The sequence below is a fragment of the Mustela erminea genome, chromosome 14 (assembly GCF_009829155.1).
Source record: "Mustela erminea isolate mMusErm1 chromosome 14, mMusErm1.Pri, whole genome shotgun sequence".
Lineage (NCBI taxonomy): Eukaryota > Metazoa > Chordata > Mammalia > Carnivora > Mustelidae > Mustela > Mustela erminea.
The window spans coordinates 30,766,506-30,786,326 of record NC_045627.1 but is presented as its reverse complement, the minus strand read 5'-3'; the positions used below and the strand labels follow the sequence as shown (position 1 = coordinate 30,786,326).

The 19,821-nt window shown below is 44.3% G+C and overlaps 1 protein-coding gene across 3 annotated transcripts in view; it reads right to left on the bottom strand.

Annotated features, from left to right (window-relative positions):
• Positions 1–19,821, bottom strand: part of LOC116573025 — a 138,103-nt gene that overhangs the window by 112,955 nt on the left and 5,327 nt on the right. For 2 of the 3 annotated variants that reach the window (XR_004278584.1, XR_004278586.1), the window contains exon 2: positions 4,382–4,512. The gene's annotated coding sequence lies outside the window, so the exon portion shown is untranslated. Of the gene's footprint in view, positions 1–4,381; positions 4,513–4,922; positions 4,945–19,821 lie in introns of those variants that run through there. The other variant, XR_004278585.1, reaches the window with a different exon arrangement.

Below are 19,821 nucleotides of genomic sequence, written 5' to 3'. Positions count from 1 at the left end.
CCCCTGTGTGGTCTTTGGCTCTATGTTTAACCTCCCTTGTCCTCAGTTTGCCCAACTATAAAATGAACATAACAATATGAACCTCCCACTTAAAGCCATTATGAGAAAAAAAATGAAATAAAACATTTGAAGTACGTATGAGTTCCTGGCACATTCCAAGAGCTCAGTAAATGTTACCTATTGTTATCCTTCCCCAAAAGGGGCCCATTAATCACACCTAAATCGTGGAGAAGAACCTGCCCCAGCTCCTATCCTGATCTGTCTGCTCTGAACTTTCGGAGGGTCAAGATGGATTCATGAGTTGGAAGGGTCTGATCTATAGCCCTCTCCAGACCTTATTCCCTCTCCCACCTCCCAAAAATCCTCTGCTTGAATATCGCTACCAACAGGACACTCACCTCTTCCCCAGGCTTACCATGTCATTTCTGGATGACCCATGGCTTCCAGACACACTGGTTCTACCTCTCTCCCCTGGGTGACCAGCAGAAGGCCCCTCTTCCTTCTGCATGCTTAGCCTTTCAGACATATAAAGACACTATCGTATTTCCAAGCTGACTATCCCTATGTTCCTGAACTGTGACCTGATTTAAGGTCCCCTGGACAAGAAACTGTGCTTGTTAAAACCTCAGAACCACCCAGTACCTGCAAGGGCATCCATCCAGCTCCAGAAGGCCAGGCAGGAAAGAGGGATATTAAGGGACAAGGGGACCAGGCCTTCCCTTCATTCTCCCGCCTGCTGATCCCCAACCCTGTTCCTCTGCACTTTTGAGAATCTTCAGAGACAGGACACTGGCTTTTTTCAAACATTTCCTGAGTTGGATGAAATTGTCAGTGACCTTTCAAAGGTGCCCTAATGAAGTAATTCATGCTTTCCACATCATTTTAGGAAAGGAGGAGAGAGAGGAAACGGTGTCCAGTGAGGGTTGTGTCAAGCTCAGTGCTATTTTCCATACACTGCTTCATTTAAATAAACAGCAAGGATAATGGACATTCTAATTATAGTCCCATTTTAGAGATTAGGAAACTGAGACTCAGAAAGGTCTAGCAGCTTTCCCTCAATCACAGAGTGGCTGAGCCCAGATACGAGCTCAGGCCCCCCCTTGCGCTTTTCTCTGTGTGGGACGTGTCTTCCAGGGTCATGTGCTCAGGGACTCAGCTAGTGCACAGCTACTTGCTCATACTGAGCCTGCAATCCACCAAGCTACCATAGTAATAAAGTACCCCCTGAGAATTAGGGCTCAGCAAAGTATAGCCTATGGGCCAAATCTCCCCACTGACTGTTTGTGTGCATTAAGCTTTATTGGGACATGGCCACTCCCATTGTTTTTCATCTTGTCTATGGCTTGTTTACACACTTCAGTGGCCCAGTGGTTAAGGTACAGTGAATTCCTATTCTCTAATAATGTAACTTTACTTCTCTAGGACAAGTGGCTGACTCGTACAAGTGGCTGACTCGTAACAACATGTAACATGTAACAACATGGTACCTCTGTATTGGACATCATTAGATTACATCCCCATGGTTTCCTTCTTGAAGGCATTTGTCAGTTTGTGACAGCAAAGACACAGGTGAAGTCTTTTAACGTCTCCAATTGACAAGATAGCAAAGCACAGCTTACCACTTTGGATTCCTGACACTCACACCAGTGGGGAGAAGCCCAGGAACCAGGAAGACCCAAGAGATCAATGCAAATGAGTGCAAAGACTCCAGGCTTCAGCAGGTGCACCCACAGCCTCCGGTCTCAACACCAAAATGTCTGCCAGGCCGTGAGAAAGCAATGGGTCTCCAAAGGACAAAGGAAATGGAAACTATTCCTGCATGAAAAGAACTATAACGTCATTGGAGGTGCCTGGGTGACTCAGTAGGTTGAGCCTCAGACTCTTGATTTCAGTTCAGGTAAATCTCAGGGTGGTGGGATCAAGACCCACAGCTGGCTCCCTCCTTAGCAGAGAGAATCTGTTTGTCCCTCTTCCTCCCTCTCTGCCCCACCTCCTCCCAAGCATTTTCTCTCTCTCTCTCTCTTTCTCTAAAATAAATAAGTATTCTTTAAAAATAGGAAATACCCTGAAAAATGGATGTCATTAGAGACGTCTAGTTGAATACCATCAATGATGGCGAACTCATTATCTTTCATTTTCAGACAGCACTGTCAGAAACCTACAACTCGAATTTAAATGAAGCCACACAAAACCATGCTGCCCCCTCTTCCCTTTGGTTATCCTTCCCAGCTCTCTCATTCACTGTTGACATATCCCCCTTAAATTTTTTCACTTCCTAACCTAACATCCCAGATGCTCCACATCATTTTTCACATGGCATGGATTTGATTTTCACTTCCCTGACCCTAGGAATCAATCAGGTCCTAGCAGGAAAGAGATGACACACTCAAAGTTAGTAATTCGAAAGTATGAAAGTAGTTACTTTCATAAAGGGTGCATTTACAAAAGTATGAACAGAGCGTGGGGAGGCTACCAGGGACTCTGTAATTCCCCAGGGGGGTTTCCACGTTAGGTTGAAGGAATAAGGAAAGCAGTCAGCAGAGTCTGGAGACAGGGCAAGCTAGATAAAGAGGGTTGTCTGGCAGGAGCTGTGACATTCAGTTATAGATGGTACCCTCAGGGAAAGGAGCTGATGGAATAAATAACCCTTTCTCACACTTCCTCTTAATTCTAATCTCCTGCCAGAGCTTTCCATTGACCAAATGCAATGGGAAGCTTGAGGGAAAGGTTGCTCATCAATGCAGTTTATACAAATTAGACCTCCTGGGGCACAAAACAGGGTGGTGGGTGGATCTGAGGGGCAAATGGAAAATATTCAGCACAGAGGACATGTCATGTCTAGCCTGCCTAGCATGCATTCACTTTTATTCCGGTAAGAGTACCTCTAGTTTTTTTCTGAGCAACCACTCCCCTGCCCACCCCCACCATGTGATTTAAGGCGGGTTGATTGCACCTCTGACTCCAGGAGCCCTCCGGTGACTCAGGACTCAGGACTCAGGTCTGCCCCAGAGTCACAACCTTCTGATCACAGTGATTGGCTCAGAGATAAACATGTAACCCAGTCAGAGACAGTAAGAGGCAAGCTCTGTACTGCAGAAAAGGCATGTTCTTCTTTTCTAGGATTCCAGGACATTAGCCTGGAGCTTCCAGAAGCCATACTGCCCCCACCCCCCAGGGAAGAGCCTGAATAAAAGGAAGGTCAATTCAGTGAAGAGCAGAGCCAAGGAATAACTAGACCCTGGGAACTTGTTCGAGTTCCTGGATCCAAAGGTGCCTGAAGTCTAGCCTATTCATGCCAGTCTGAACTGGCACAAAACCCTGCAGTGTAAAGAACAATGGTGGGACATCACCTTCTAGCTGGACAACGTAGGAAAAAGACTTAATTTTATGATCCTCAAGTCCTTTGACTTTAAAACAGAAAATTGTAAGGACACCTGGGTGGCTCAGTGGGTTAAGCATCTGCCTTCAGCTCAGGTCATGATCCCAGAGTCCTGGGATTGAGTCTGACACTGGGCTCCTTGCTGAGTGGAAAGTTATATATATAAGTCAAAACAACAACAACAACAAAAACCCACCTAGGAAATTCTAATGCCCTTCCCGGCTTATTGTGAGCACCATATCTAAAGGTCCCCTTGTAAGCTGTAAGGCATTGTACAAATGTCACAGATGCTTCTTCAGGTCACCCCCACCTTCAGATGCACCACCCCTCAGGACATCCGTAACACACTGTTCCATAGGCAGGAGCACACAACATTCTAAAATTACTTCCAAAGCTGAGTAATGACATACTGCATAGCAGCTGTCAAGTGCAGTGGCAATCTCAACCTTGCCAGATAGGGGGGAAAAAAAAAAAAGAAAAGAAAAGAAATTGACAAAATTGGCTTCATTTTAGAGACAGACTGGAATCAGCAATGAAGAAACAGAATGAGAAAAATTCTGCTGAATTAAAAACTATGTCTGCAACAACGTCAGGACAGAGGGCAATCAGCATCGGGCAAAACTACAGAGAGATGGCCCATGCCTCGTGGGGTGCAGTGATCCAAGCAGCAGGGGTCACAGCTGGACGGTAAAGGGATCAAAACCAAAACTCACGGACCTACAAGATGGAGGGCTTCCCTGAGGACACAGAACTGTTGAAAGGAAAAGTCCTTACATTACAACCATGAAATACTGGGGGGAAAATAGAGGCCAAAAAGGCCAGCAGCAAATAGGGAAGTAAAACCCAGGCCAGAAAAACACAGATAGCAAAATCTGACAGCGGAAGCCGCCCCCGATGCTAAGTGGGGAATCCAAGAGCACTTCGCCCAATGGCTAAACCCCACGTGGAAATTTCAGAACTCGAATGGGAAAAATCCAAAGCTCAGCTAGGAAAATGTCTTACCACAGAGGCAGAAGAGAAAAACATATGTGCAAATGCTTCACGGTGCTCGGAAGTACTCCTCGCCTCCCAGACACGAATCCCAGGCTCGCGTGAAGCGCTTGGCTCTCTGCTCGTCCTGTAACCCGACTCTACTGTAGACAAAAATCAAAGAGCAAAGGAAAAACTGACTTGAATCTCTAATCAATATGACACATGCACTATAGGTTACCAAGGGGCTAAAAACTGAAGGAAGCGTTTGGTAAAGCCTAAAGGAAAACAAAATCTTTCTTGTCCAACTGAAGAAAAAAGTGCTCAGAAGAAACGCATTTCAAAAAAAGGATTTTCAGGATCTGCTATGAGCAAAGGACGGGGCTAAGTGCTATGGAGCACAGGAGATGAAAGCCACACTGTCTTCTCCTCCCCACCCCCGCCAACTAAGAGTCCAGTTGGGAAGGACAGTGGCAGCAGAAGAGAGAATGTAGAATGGGTGACTGCGGGACGCACACATACTGGGGCCGGACAGCTGGTGTCTGCTCAAAGCAAATCACGGAAGACAACTCACAGGTGATGTCTTGCCCTCTTTCTGTGGAGAGAGGAAGTGACTACATCAATCAGAAAGGAACTGTTGATGCCTTCTCCAGGCTCCACAGCACCTCTCCCCCAAACACAGCATCGGCACACCCTGCCACTTTCACCTGCAAACTGTACTGTGAGTCCGCCTTCTTCCTCAAACCCCACGGCTACTACCCTCCTTGGGCCGCTGTCACCCCTTGCCGGGACTACCCTGATGACCTGCTTATCCCCGTAATCAGTCCTCCATCCAGCGCCAGGCCAATGATTTCAAATGCAAACTGAATCAAAGCCCTTCCACAGCTGCCAAGACTAAAATGAAATATCAACTCCGCCAAGACCCTGTATCTTTCCGCCGCTGAGTGTGTCTCCAGGTCCATTTCATGCCAGACATTTTCATTCTCCAGCTCACTCAGCCTATTCTAACCTCACCAACCTTCACTCCGATCTGTAGATGCCCCACATTCTTTACTAATCAAAGATTTTCAGCATACCCTGTTCTGTGTCTGCGATGCTGTTCTTCCCAACTCTTCCCATAACTCTTATTTAGCTTTCAAGTCCCAATGTAAAAGTCACTTCCAAAGAAAACTCTTCCTGAACTTCCAGTATAAATTAGGTCCCAGAGCATCCTACACTTTTCTTTATCCTAGTAGGTAATTATACATTTATTCTGTGTTCATTTACTGACCCCCCACAATACTAACAGGGAAACCTTCCTGCTTGCTCCCCACAATACCCCCATCTCCTAGCACAGCTCCTGGCACCGAGCAGGGGATCAGAAAATGCTTGCTGCATGAAGGAATATACATGGTATACCAAAGCAGAGCTCACGTCCTCTTTCTTCAAAGTGTTTCCAATCTCACAGACACAAAACAATAGGAAGCAGAATAAAATAGATGAAAATCATGTATAGAATAGATTATTTGCTAAGCCCATAAACCGTGCGTGGGCAGACAGTGTAACTTACAAAACAGAAATACCAAATAAAGAAAAGGTATCCTTTTAGGGCTTTTCTATCTTCGGGGGAATTCCCATTGGTAACCGCAAATCTCTACAAAGAACGGAGAATCAGGAAAAACGAAAAGAAACAACAAACCCACCCAACTGGTCCCCCTTGAAGATAAAAAGGGTGGAAAAGCATCACTACCCCACTTACAATAAGAAACAAGCTAGACAAACTGCAAATTAACTTTCACAAATCCTTCAGAAAGCTGAGGTCACAGAGCCAACAACTAACTCAAAATCTGAGGAAAGACAGGCATCCACAGGGAGCAAAGGATCCAGGCCTTTACTCGGCTGGGACAGATTTCTCAGACACCATATAAGGTATTGGGAAGAATTTAGCTAGAAATTTTTAATGAATTTCTAAAGGCTACATGTAAGCTGGCTAAGGGCTGCAGTAATGGGAACTCCTTGTACTGTCTTTGCAACTCTTCTGTAAGTCTAATGCTATTTAAGAGAAAAACCAGTTTGGGACTCATGAGCACTGTTGAATGTGGACAGAGACAGACAAACAAAAACAAAAAAGAACCATCCCATGGGAGACTTCCCATTCCCAGGCATGCATGGGAGTCTCAAAAGAGACAATGCCCAGGGGCCTGGGTGGCTCAGTCAGTTAAGCCTCCAACTCTTAATTTTGGTTCAGGTCATGGTCTCAGGGTCGTGAGATCAAGCCCCACGTCAGACTCCTTTCTGGGCACGAAGGTTGCTTAGGATTCTCTCTCTCCCTGTCCATCTCCCCTCCCTTTCCTCCCCCCACCCCACCCCCCACCAAAAAAAAGACAATGCCCGTGAACATGAACTTGCTCACAAAACAATACGAAGAAAAAAAATTAAAATTCTAGCGACTAAATCCGTTCACAGATCCAAGGAGAAGTTTTCATACCTGAAAAACTAGAAATGTTTATTTTGACCTTCTAGAAATCATAGTGAAGTTCACTTTGTACGAATAAAAATAAATCCAGATGGAAGGGAGAGGATGCAGGGCGCAGGGGGAACAAAAAGTCACAACAAGCGCTGGTAAATTCAAGTAAGAACTGACTATAAAAATAAGGAGGATGGGGGCAAAAATAAAGGGCGTATGGGAATGCTCAGAACTTTCTGCTCAATTTTGCTGTGAAAGTAAAATTGCCCTGAAAACCAAAGTTTATTTATTTAGATAAATAAATAATGACGATAACTTTTTTTTTTCCCACTGGAAAACAAAATGGAAATAAAATACTAGATAAAAATAGCACGGAAGATGGAAAAGTTGCTCAAAGGCAGACAATGAGAGGAATATTTGAAGGAAGTTAAAGCATTCTAAAAACACTGGTCTTGTTCAAGAGGAAGAGAGACGTACTGATTTGCTCTCAACTTTGTTTAAAAATACATGATTAAGTAGTAACATTTAAAAAATCTGGTTGCAGTTCAAGATGGCAACAGAGGAGGATCCTGAACTCACCTGGTCCCACAGAAACACCAAATCTACAGCTGCATAAAGATGGACTTCCTGGGGCGGGAGGTGGGGGAGCGGTGAGTAACAAAACCAAAACCTAAACCCCGCCTGAGCAACTCCTCTACATCCAGGCCCTGGCAGAGGCCGGGACGGGGCCTGGTTCTGGACCCCATGCCAGGTCCAGAGAACCACAGTGAGGAGGGAACGCCAAACCCAGCTGCTCCTTGAGGAGGCAAGAGTTTAAACCCCATACCAAGGGACCCCCAGTTTTTAAGACCTGCACCTGAGAGAGGAGACCCTAAAACCCACGGGGCTCGTGTCCGCAGGCCCACAAGCCTCCAGAGAACCGGCGCGGCTCTTGGCAGGCCTCGCCCGCGGGGACTCACGCGCCCAGGGCGCAGCGCTACAGCTGTTGGAGGGCGGCCCAGACGCGTGCGGGAGAGGCTCCTTGGCTTGCCTCGGACCTGCGGCCTGAGGACAGGCACCTGATCTGACACACATCTGGGGGTTTGCCAAGGTGCTCACTGCCCCCCGGAGCCTGGTGGGGCAATCTCTAGGCTGGGGTCCACTGCTTCAGCAAGTGGCTGCCCTCTTGGAGTTCCAAAGCACCAGAGCCCAGTCCCCCCTTCCCAGCCCAGCAGAATCTTTGCAGGGATCCAGCGCCCTTGCGCCCCTGGTTCCCGTCTGGCGTCCTGGACTTTGTGGCTGCTGCGCCAAGGAGGCCCCTTGATCACCTGACTTTGGCTGCGGCTCCCCATTGGCTGATAAAGAAGCCAAAGGGGCCATGATCTCATTCAGCGATGCTTAGGGGCCGGGAGACTCAGCCACCTACTCCCCAGCGCGGGCTTCCAAACCTAAGTACAGTCTTTCTGTATTTGTTCATGTCAGTGAAAGCCCTGAAAATGGGAATTTTTTTTTTAATTTGTAATTCTTATCTTGGAGTTAATCCTAAATTTACTTCAAGGAAATAAACATGGGCATTTTTCAAGATTTTAGCTATAAAATATTCATGACATCTTAGAAGTAGAATTAAACATGAATTTTTCTCTTCTCTTGCTTATCTATGTGTTCTATAAAAACAAAAATTACTTTGAAATTTTTTTTTAAGATTTTATTTATTTATTTGATGGAGAAAGAGAGCAAAAGCAGAGGGAGGATGTGGATGTGGGGCTCCTAAGGATGTGGGGCTCCATCCCAGGACCCTGGGATCATGATCTGAGCAGAAGGCGGATGCTTAACAGACTGAACCAGGCGCCCCTATTTTGGGATTTTAAAAAGAGGTTTTAATATTGTATTATTATTACTTTTAAGTTTTTTTATGTTTTATTTAAATTCAATTAATTAATATATAATGTATTATAAGTTTCAGAGGCAGAGTTTAGTGATTCATCAGCTGCATATGACACCCAGGGCTCATTATATCAAGTGTCCTCCTTAATGCCCATCACCCAGTTACCCCACCACCCTCTCCCCTCCAGCAACCCTCAGTTTGTTTCCTATAGTTAAGAGTCTGTCATGGTTTGCTTCTCTCTCTGTTTTCACCTTATTTTTTTTTTTCTTCACTTACCTTATGTTCACCTGTTTTGTTGTTGTTGTTGTTTTAAAGATTTTATTCATTTATTTGACAGAGAGAGAGCATGAGAGAGGGAACACAAGCAAAGGGAGTGGGAGAGGGAAAAGCAACCTTTCCACAGAGCAGGGAGCCTGATCTGAGGCTCAATCCCAAGACCCTAGGATCATGACCTGAGCCGGAGACAGACACTTAATGACTGGGCCACCCACCCTATGTTCATCTGTTTTGTTTCTCAAATTCCACATATGAGTGAAATCATATAATTGTCTTTATCTGAATGAGTTATTTCACTTAGCATAATACTCTCTAGTTCCATCCATTTCATAGCAATAGTAAGATTTCAATTTTTGATGGCTGAGTAATATTCCATTGTGTACATATATCATATCTTTATCCATTCATTAGTCTTGGGACATCTAGGCTCTTTCCATATTTTGACTATTGTGGACATTGCTGTATAAACAGTGGGGTGCAGGTGACCCTTCTGATCATAGTGTTTGTATCTTTTGTTATATACCTAATAATACAATTGCTGGGTCATAGGGTAGTTCTATTTTTAATTTTTTGAGGAACTGCCATACTGTTTTCCAAAGTGGCTGCACCAGCTTGCATTCCCACCAGCAGTGTAAGAGGGTTCCCCTTTCAGAAATTGTCTTAAGTCAAACCATGAGAGACTGTGGACTCTGAGAAACAAACTGAGGGTTTGGGAGAGGAGAGGTGTAGGGGGATGGGTGAGCCTGGTGGTGGGTATTAAGGAGGGCACGTATTGCATGGAGCACTGAGTGTGGTACATAAACAATGAATCTTAGAAAACTGAAAAAATTAAATTAAATTAAAAAGAAAGGGTCTTAAGTATTATTAACTATCCTCTCATGTTCTACCATTCTATGACTCTACAGAAAGCAAATATTAGATTTTAGGTTATATTAAATCTCAAGCTAATACAAGCCTGTTGAAATATGAGAGATTGACATTTTGAAAGCTATTGGGTGTTATAGTCAGTATTCTCTTACTGTCCTGTGTTGCTTACAATAAAGACAAGTCACTGACAATGTCCTATCCTACCCTGACTGCTTTTTGACTCTCATCCCTCAAGTTTCAACCCCTTCAAGAAATGTTCCCTGGTCCAGGAGTCTGGTTTTTATGGCTGCCTTCTGGATCTCCAAAGAATCCAATATACACCTGAATCTTTACACCTTAACCATACTGGATGTGTTGTCTTACCTGCTTCCTAATTAGACTAAAAGATCTCTGAGGGTTAGGGGCTAATGCTTTTTTTTTTTTTTTTTTTTTAATGGTTTTATTTATTTGTTTGTCAGAGAGAGAGCACAAGCAGGGGGAGAGGCAGGCAAAGGGAGAAGCAGGCTCCCTATTGAGCAAGGAGCCTGATGTGGGATTTCCCAGGACCCTGGAATCATGACCTGAGTCGAAGGCAGATACTTAACCAACTGAGCCACCCAGGTGTCCCCAGAGGCTATTTCTTAATAGACTCTTTATTCTCAGGTCCTAACACAGTATCTTTGTGAATGAAACACTCTTTAAGAATTAGCAGAAGGTAACTATTTCTTAATAAGATTCTACATTCCATTCTAGCATATGGTTTTTACCCCCCCACACCAAGTGGTTCTTCAAACACCAGTTGAGTGTTCTACAATTCAATTCAGTTCTGATGCCATCTATGGAGACAGCTCAGATCGTACAGGTAAAGGGCTCAGTGCGGTAAGACCTCCCTCCTCCCCCACCTTCAAAGCCAGTTCAAGTCCAGCTTACCTGAGCTTCTGACAAACTAGCTATAGATTGGAGATTCATGACCCCCTCCTTGGGCTTAAATTGCTAGAGCAGCTCACAGAACTCAGAGAAATTTTTACTTACTATATTACCAATTGATTATAACTGGATATAATTTAGGAACAGCAAATGGAAGAGACTCATAGGGCGAGGTGTGGGGAAAGAATGCAGTTTCCATGCTCTCTCCAAGCAGGCCACTGTCTACCAATCTACATTCACGAACCCAAAGCTTCCCAAACACCATCCTTTCAGGTTTTTATGAAGGCTTCATTGTGTAGGGCATGATTGATTAAATCATTGGTTATTGGTGATTGAACTCAATCACCCCCAGCCCTACCTTCTGGTCCGGAGGCTTTCAAGGCTAAAAGTTCTAACCCTCTTATCACAGGGTTGCCTTCTCTGGCAGAAGACTCTATCCTTAGAAGCATTCCAAACATCCCCTCATTAACATAGCAGAAGACACCTTTCTTCCTCTCAGCACAGGAAATTCCTAGGGTTTGAGAGGTCTCTGCAGGAGAGAGGAAGACCAAATGAATATATTTCACGTTATAATTACCATTACCGTGAACAACATAAATTGAATGTTTTTAAGTCTTCAAGGTCAAGTCTTTACGGCTCTTCTGAATTTCACATCATTTCTAAATGAATTTCGCCTAAATTAAGAGAGAGTTTATTGACATTTCCTGAGCACTCTGCCAATTCTAAGAATGTGTGTGTGCAGTCACCATGGTTTTTTACCTGACCGTAATATGGCTTAATATTGTTTGGAAAATTTTATCCGTATCTGCCCTAGTTGCATTCATTGTGCTAAGAGAAATACCCTGCATGAATTCTCTGTTTCCAAAGTTAATTTGGCAAACATCTGTTACAAGAAAATGGTCCAGATGGTTTTTGACATGTAGTGATAATAAATAAGTGGTCCTTTTTACATATTGCATGGTGTTTGCTGTAGCTTTCTATTAAAGGGATGTGGTTTTTTAAAGGGGGGGAGGGATAAACCTCATGGCCACCCAAGGCACATGGAAACACATGTGACTCGTGTGTCTGAATGCCAGACCACTCTTTAGAGATTCAAATGGGGTCACATTGCCAGGAATATCTGACATGTTGCTGACCCATGACTCTTTCTGGTATGTCAATATCTCCTACCCCGTGCTATACTCATATTATCTTAATCTTGTCAACAACCCCATGTGGTCCTATTATCATCTCTATTTCTAAATGAATAGCCCAAGGTTATGAGTAAGGGGTAGAGCATGTGACACCAAGCCCGTGTTCCTAACAGCCACACGCTCTACACATCAGTGGTTTCTGGGCATCCCCTACCAAGCTGCATTCCCTGGGGACATGCTCCAGGGTGAAATTTATTGTCTAGACCTTCTTCACCTTCAGAGGAGACAGAGGCATCTTGCCTTCCTTCTGAAACCAAACGGCAGTCCCCTCCTGTCATGCAGAGGGGCACATTTATGCCCACCGAGCTCTCTGGCACAGGACAGCTGTCCCCTCCCAAGCCAGTGGCCCTCTTTACCATCCAAATAGCAGCTTATCCCACTATCTCACATAGCATCTTCAGAAACCTCATTTCTGCCGGAGATCCCTCTCTGCCAACAAGGGACCAGAAGACTAGATCTAAGATACATCCTCTGCTTTCCCCTCCCCGGAGAGGTGTTTATCCGCCTTCTGCCAGAACCCACTAGTAACCTGATGACTGCACACCAGGCTGGGGTCAGAGGCAGGCAGGCACCAGGATATCACTGGAAATGGAACCAGACAGAGAATTCTGTATTTACCGAAACTCTTTCTGGGAAGGGCAGTGTGTGGTTGAAGGAAATACGTTATTATGTGTTGTAGAGATGGTAAGATCCCACGAGGATGTGTAAAGTGGTTGCTAAGTTGCCTGTTAGGGAAAGGATCTAGGTAGCCTCCGAGTGTGACTTGTGGAAGGTGAGCAAGTTTCAGGCCAGTGTGGACATGCTCTTGTAACAGTGAAGAGGCTGAGGAGGCTGTATCCCTCCCACAGAGTGTTTAACCTTTCCCCAAGTGAAGAGATCTTGAACACATACTTAAAGACCACGAGTTTGAAAAGGCACCAACTTGAGATACAAGCCTGCCCTGTACAAGCCTACCCTATAGTTCTGAGCAATAGGTATGGCCTGGACTGCTGCCGTAATTCCTACCTTCCATACAGCTCTTTCTAGAAACTGACTCAGCAGGGAGTCTGCTTCTCCCTCCTGCTCTGCCTCTGACCCCTGCTCATGCTCTCTCTCAAATAAATAAATAAAATCTTAAAATTTAAAAAAAAAAAAAAAAAAAGGTGATAAGGGGCCAGGAGGACAAGCCTTGCAGCAGAAATATCTTGCATAAAGTGGAGATGTCAGAACGAAGCCCCAGAGTCCAACTTTGGCTGGCAGGACAATCTAGCCCATCACCTGTTTTAATATAGCTGAGTTTTGAAACCGACGAATGGCCTTTGCCTTTTTTTTTTTTTTTTTAAGATTTTATTTATTTATTTGACAGAAAGAGAGATCACAAGTAGGCAGAGAGGCAGGCAGAGAAGGCGGGGAGGGGGGAGCAGGCTCCTTGCTGAGCAGAGAGCCCGATGTGGGCCTCGACCTCAGGACCCTGGGATCATGACCTGAGCCGAAGGCAGAGGCTTAACCCACTGAACCACCCAGGCGCCCAGCCTTTGCCTTTTTTAATGGTTGAGGTGGAGGGAGAAAATCACAAGGAGAATCCCATTTTGCGTCCAAGAAGTCTTACAAAATTCAAATTTTAGTGTCCAAAACTTTTGGTGTCCAGAAGCTTTATGGCACACAGACATACCCATTCATTTCCACACCATCCGAGGTACAGCGGCAGAGTGGAGTACTGGCAAGACAGTGTGGCCCCCAAAACCTAAGATATTTATGATCTCATCCTTTATGGAAAAAACTGCCGAACCCCTGGGTCAGAGGAGAGGTTTCTCTTAAGCATGACACAGAGAGGAAGTGTTACCAGCTCACAGGAGAGTATTAAAAAGAAGTATAAAAAAGTAGATTATTTCCTAAAGTTAAACTTATTCAATTTAAAGAAGAGCCCTTTATCCGAAGATGACATCCTTCTTGCTTTTTGCTGGAGCAAAAAGATGTCCTTTCTGTTACCCAGTGAGAATGAGTGACAGTTTGGTTCTGTTTAATCTCTTCATTGATGCTGGTTGATACGCATGGAAGGAGCAATGTCTTCTGTCTATCTGTCTCTCTCTCTCTCTCTCTCTCGCCTTTTCTCAGCTTCTGTTTTTGGCATCCGGCTATTCTACTCACCCTTTCTCATTCTTCCCAGCTCCAACACAGCGCCTCTGCTGCAAAGTTAGCGACCTCAAAAAGAACTCACACCCCACAGAAATAGCAAAGGAGAGATACGACAGGTTATCTGCCACCTGTGTTTAAAGGTAAATGTCTAGTTTCGTGTGATTAAGTCCTAAGCAGTTCCATCATTTTATAAGCCAGTTTTCCTTCTCAGCAAAAGAAGGAGCTTCCCTATCTCCTCATCAGAGCGCCGGGCTTGGTACATCTCCCATGTGGCAGGCGCTGAATGAATGTCTGTGCTGAGTTTTTAGGGGTTGATTCTAAAAGTATCAGTTTTAGGCTGTTGAGTGATCCTGATGAAAGTTGCTGTCAAAGCAGACAGAAAGATTGCCTCCCCAAACCAAGCCAGATACACATTCCTAGGCAAAACGATAATTCTTAAGTGTATGTAATTTTTAATATATATATATATATATGTTGTACCTTTTTTTAAAAAACTTTCTACTGTAGTAAAATATGGAGATGTGCAGAGACAGACCAGATGAGTGCAACTCAATGACCTCTCAGAAAGCGAACACGCCCCGTAACCGACATCCAGGACATTTCCAGCCCCTAGAATCCCTTAGTGCTCCAGGCCAGTCACTACCCCCAAAGGGTTAAAAAGCCATCCTGACTGCCAACAGCATTGATTAGTGTTGTCTGTTTTCTCGCTTTATGTAAGTGGAATCACCTAGCATATCCTCTTTGGTGGCAGGTTTATTTCCCTGCCAAGCTGGAAGAGGCGGGGTGGGAAAAGACGTCTGCCCTCACAGGAGAGAGTATTTTATCACCTATGCTGCTCTGAACCATAACACAGGGTGAGAGTGAAAAAGCAAAACTGAGGGCGCCTGGGTGGCTCTGACTCTTGGTTTCGGGTCAGGTCAGGTTCTCAGGGTGGTGAGATGGAGCCCTGAGCAGGGTTCTGCACTCAGCGGAGAGTCTGTGAGATTTTCTGTCTCCCTCTCCCTCTGCCCCTCTCTGCCGCCCCACCACCCCGGACTCTCTCTGTCTCTCTTTCTCTTTCTAAAAATAAATAAATCTTTTTGGGGGTGCCTGGGTGGCTCGGAGTTTGGGTGTCTGCCTCTGCTCAGGTCATGATCCCAGGATCCTGGGATGTAGCCCTGCACCAGGCTCCCTACTTGGTAGGAAGCCTCCTTCTCCCTCTCCTACTCCCCCTCTTTGTGTTCCCTCTCTCACTGTGTCTCTCTTTGTCAAATAAATAAATAAAATCTTTTTTAAAAATAAATTAAATAAATAAATAAAAATAAATCTTTTTTTGAAAAACAGATTTTTTTAGTCCATTTTATTATTTTTTTAAAATTCTTTACAGATATTGTCTACACCTGGGGTGGACTCTTTCCACCACCCCTTGCACAAGTACACCACTGTTTCACCTACTCTTCCTTTTAGAAGACGTGTTTATCTGGTTGTGTGGGGTTGTAGCTGATTCCTTTTCATTGCCGCACACAATCTCATTGATCTCCTCTACCAATCTCCTCATTCATCTTCCCTCCACCTCCCCTCGCCCCCCCCCCCAGGAACTCATGCATGCATGTGTCCCTCCAGAAGCACTTTCCGCCCTCGGGCCTCTTGGACTTCTAGGCCTGTGTGTCTGGGCACACTCCAGCCCCACAGGACATCGTCCTGGAGTTAAGGGTTGCTAGCCCTGCAGTACTCATGCCTAGAGAGAAAGGCCGGTTAAGACAGACCCCTCACTGCCTTGTGCTCATGGGATACACAGGGCCTCCAGGAAAGTCATGTCTCCCAGGTGGGCTTCCTGACCCATTTTATTTTGATGTTCAGTGTGACTCTGAACATTTTTATGTGTCCTTTGGTGAATATATGCGTGTATTTCTGCTGGATGAACACCTAAGAGTAGACCTCCTGGGTCATGGGGTATAAGATGGTTAGCTCTGATATGCTGCCAGAGAGCTTGCCAAATGGTTGTACCCATTTACCCTCCGCCAGCAGAGCATGAGCACCCCTGCTTTCCCACATCCTTGCCACCACTTGGTATTTCTGTCTTTTCATTTAGGCCATCCTGGAAAGTGTGTTTTATATATCCAAATTATGGAATACCAGGGAATACATAGATTACTGGGGATACCCATTTCTTCAGAAGGGATCCAAAGACAAAGGAAACATATCAGATTCATACAGATACAAGAAAGCCTAAAAGATCAACTCTCCGTTAAGGGACCGTGACCATGAGAACCAGGGAGACCTACAGAGATCAGTGAGGTTGATTTAACAAGTACTTACTGAAGACACGTTGTTACGTACAGAATTGTTCTCCATCTCCCCTCAGCCCCCATATTTCATGTGTTTAACATTCAGGCCCCAATATGGTTACACATCACTTCCTTAGGCATCAACAAGCTTCAGCCACCAAAACAAAACTAGTGATAAAAAGGTAACAAAAGGGGGCCCCTGAGTGGTTCAGTCGTTTAACCGTCAGCCTTTGGCTCAGGGCATGATCCCAGGGTCCTGAGATTGAGCCCCTAGTCAGGCTCCCTGCTCACTGAGGAGTCTGCTTCTTTCCCTCTCCCTTTGGTCCTGATTGTGCTCTTGCACTCTCTCTCTCTATTAAGTAAATAAAAATAAAATATCTAAAAAAATAAAGGGTAACAAAAGGGAATTATTCATGGAACTTAATTAAAACTTATAATAAAACTCATTATAATAATAATTAATAGTTGGCTTATAAAATAAGCCTTCCTCTCTGTAAATTGTAGACCCCTCATCCCATCCAAATGAAAGTAAAAAGAAAGTGTTTTTTTTTTTAAACATTTATTTATTTATTTATTTATTAGAGAGAGAGAGAGAGAAAGAAAGTGCACCTCCTGTGCACACAGAGGGAGAGGGAAAAACAGACTCCTTGCTGAGAGGGAGCCAAATTGGTGGCGAGAAGGGGGGACTCCATCCCAGGACCCTGAGATCATGACTTGAGCTGAAGGCAGATGCTTAAGTTAGCCACTCAGGTGCCTCTGGAAAATAGATTTTTTTTTTTTTCAGAAATGTTCATATGCCTCAAAATGTACCTACAAACAAAATTTCCGAACCATGAAAAGTAATATCTAATGCTAAGAAAGTTAGCTAAAAATTCTGCTTTCCAAATATAAATGGATTTCCAAACAATTAAATTTTTTTAAAGAATCTAACAAAATTTGAAAATAAGTATATTAATTTCAGTGAAGAATGTTTCATCTTTGTAAAGCAAGAATTTGTGAGCAAAAACGATAAGAAAAAAGGTATATGAGAAAGAATGAATTTTAAATCTTTGAAGCAAAAAATAGAGTGACTAAAATTAAAAATACAATAATCAGGAAAACTCTAACCCAGATACATTAAACAAAAAAAATTAATGAAATGGGAGATAACAGTAAAAAACTTCCCCAAAACACAGACAGAAATATAAAAACTTGAAATATAGACAGAAGTATAGACAGAAGTATAAAAACATGAATGATGAAGGGCACCTGGGTGGCTCAGTCTGCTGAGCGTCTGCCTTCGGCTCAGGTAATGATCTCAGGGTCCTGGGATCAAGCCCCATGTCAGGCTCCCTGATCAGCAGGGAATCTGCTTCTCCCTCTCTCTCAAACAAATAAATAAATAAAATACATCTCATATTAACAAATGAAATATTGTAAAATCACTAAAAGGAAGAACTAGAAGTTCAAGTAGCCACATAGATCCATCTTAACGTGGACCAATGTAAGCAAGTTGCAGGATGAAATGCATACTAAAATACCATTTCTATAACCTTGAAAAATACCTACAATATATTCTTCATAGATATGGACACATATGATAGCAGGTATTGCTATGGTCCGAATGTTTGTTCATCCCTCCCCCACCCCCGCCCCAGATTCAAATGCTGAAATCCCACCGCTCTGTGGGATGGTATTAGAAGGTGGAAGGTAAATAGGTCACGAGGGCAGAGCCTTCATGAATGACATTAAAGCCTTTACACAAGGGGCTCAAGAGAGCTCCTTTGTGCCCTACCCCCATGTTTGGATACAATGAGAAGTCTGTGACCCAGAACAGGGCCCTCCCTTGACCACGCTGGCACTCTGATCTCAGATTCTTAGCCTCCAGAACTGTAAGTAGTAAATTTCTGTTGTTTAGAAGCCGCCCAGTCTGTGGCATTCTGTCAGAGCTGCCCAAATGGACCCGGGAAGGATTAAATACATATGGCATTGAAAACACCCTAGGCAAGGAGGGGAGTGGAATTCAGGACAAGGACACAGGGGATTTCAACTAAATCTGTAAGTTTCTGCATGTTTTAATCTGAGCAGAATTTAATATGTTAAAAGTGGTTTTCTCATTATCTTTGAAATTCAGCTAAGGCCCTACAGCCAAAGAGACTTCCTAGACACATTTCTGCAGAATTTTATTAAAAAATGATCAAGCTGGTCCTTCAGATCTTGGTCCCTGTTAGTTCTCTCCAGTGATTTTTTTTTTTTTAAGATTTTATTTATTTATTTATTTGACACAGAGAGAGAGACAGAGAGAGAGGGAGCACAAGCAGGGGGAGTGGGAGAGGGAGAAGCAGGCTTTCCGCCAAACAGAGAGCCCAGTGTGGGACTCGATCCCAGGACTCTGGGATCATGACCTAAGCCAAAGACAGACGCTTAATGGCTGAGCCACCCAGGAGCCCCCTTCTCCAACCACTTTAAAAGAAGGCCATAGGAGCGCCTGGGTGGCTCAGTGGGTTAAAGCCTCTGCCTTCAGCTCGGGTCATAATCTCAGGGTCCTGGAATCAAGCCCTGCATCGGGCTCTCTGCTCAGCGGGAGCCTGCTTCTCCCTCTCTCTCTCTGCCTGCCTCTCTGCCTACTTGTGATCTCTTTCTGTCAAATAAATAAATAAAATCTTTAAAAATAATAATATTTTTTAAAAAATAAAAGAAGGCCATACATTCATTTGAATGGGATTGGGGAGGGGGGGTTGCCCCCTCCCATAATCAAATGTTTCTCACCTACTGCCAAGCCAAGAGAGAGGCTCCAGACAAACCAGTCACAGGGACCAAGAGTGCCCAAAAGACAGTAAACTGCCATCTTGCCTCTGCTGGATGTTTACAGAGCCCTAAAATTGCAGGCCCTGATACTACTTGGAGACCAAAGAGCAGAAAGAGGTCTAGGGAAAGACAAGAAGCATCCACAAGGATTTGTTGGCACCTATACAACAATGGGCTCTTCGTCCATCTGGAGAATCCCCAAAGCAGAAGACTGGCTGAAGCAGCACATTTATGGGGCAGGGACGGAGGGCCGACTAGATGGGTAGGCATTTGGTAGGAAAAAGCCACATGATGTCTTCCTGTTGACCAAAGGGACCTGTGGGGCCTAGCGAGGCATAAGCCATCCTGAAGAGACCCTACCACCCAAGACCACTGCTTCCAGAGGCCAGGGCTCCCCAGCAGGAGGAGGCTATGTAGGGTGAGGCCCCGAAGACAGAACAAAGATTGACAGGATTTTAAGAAGCCAACTAGAGAATGACTTAAAAACTTAAACAGTATGAAGCCCCATTCACAGGTTCTCTAAATAACCAACATCCTCACCTGAAGAACCTGTCTTTGGATGCTCAGGTTAAAGGAGGGAATGAGTATCATCTAGAATTAGCCAAGAGAGGACTATTACACTATCAGCTAAATATAAACCCCTGTTGCTCCACTTTAATCCACATACTGGACCCCATGCTAAAGCAATTAGAAAGCAAGAAAGAAGCAAAAAAAAAGTCAAAAAATTCTTGGAAGAACCCTGATATCTTTCT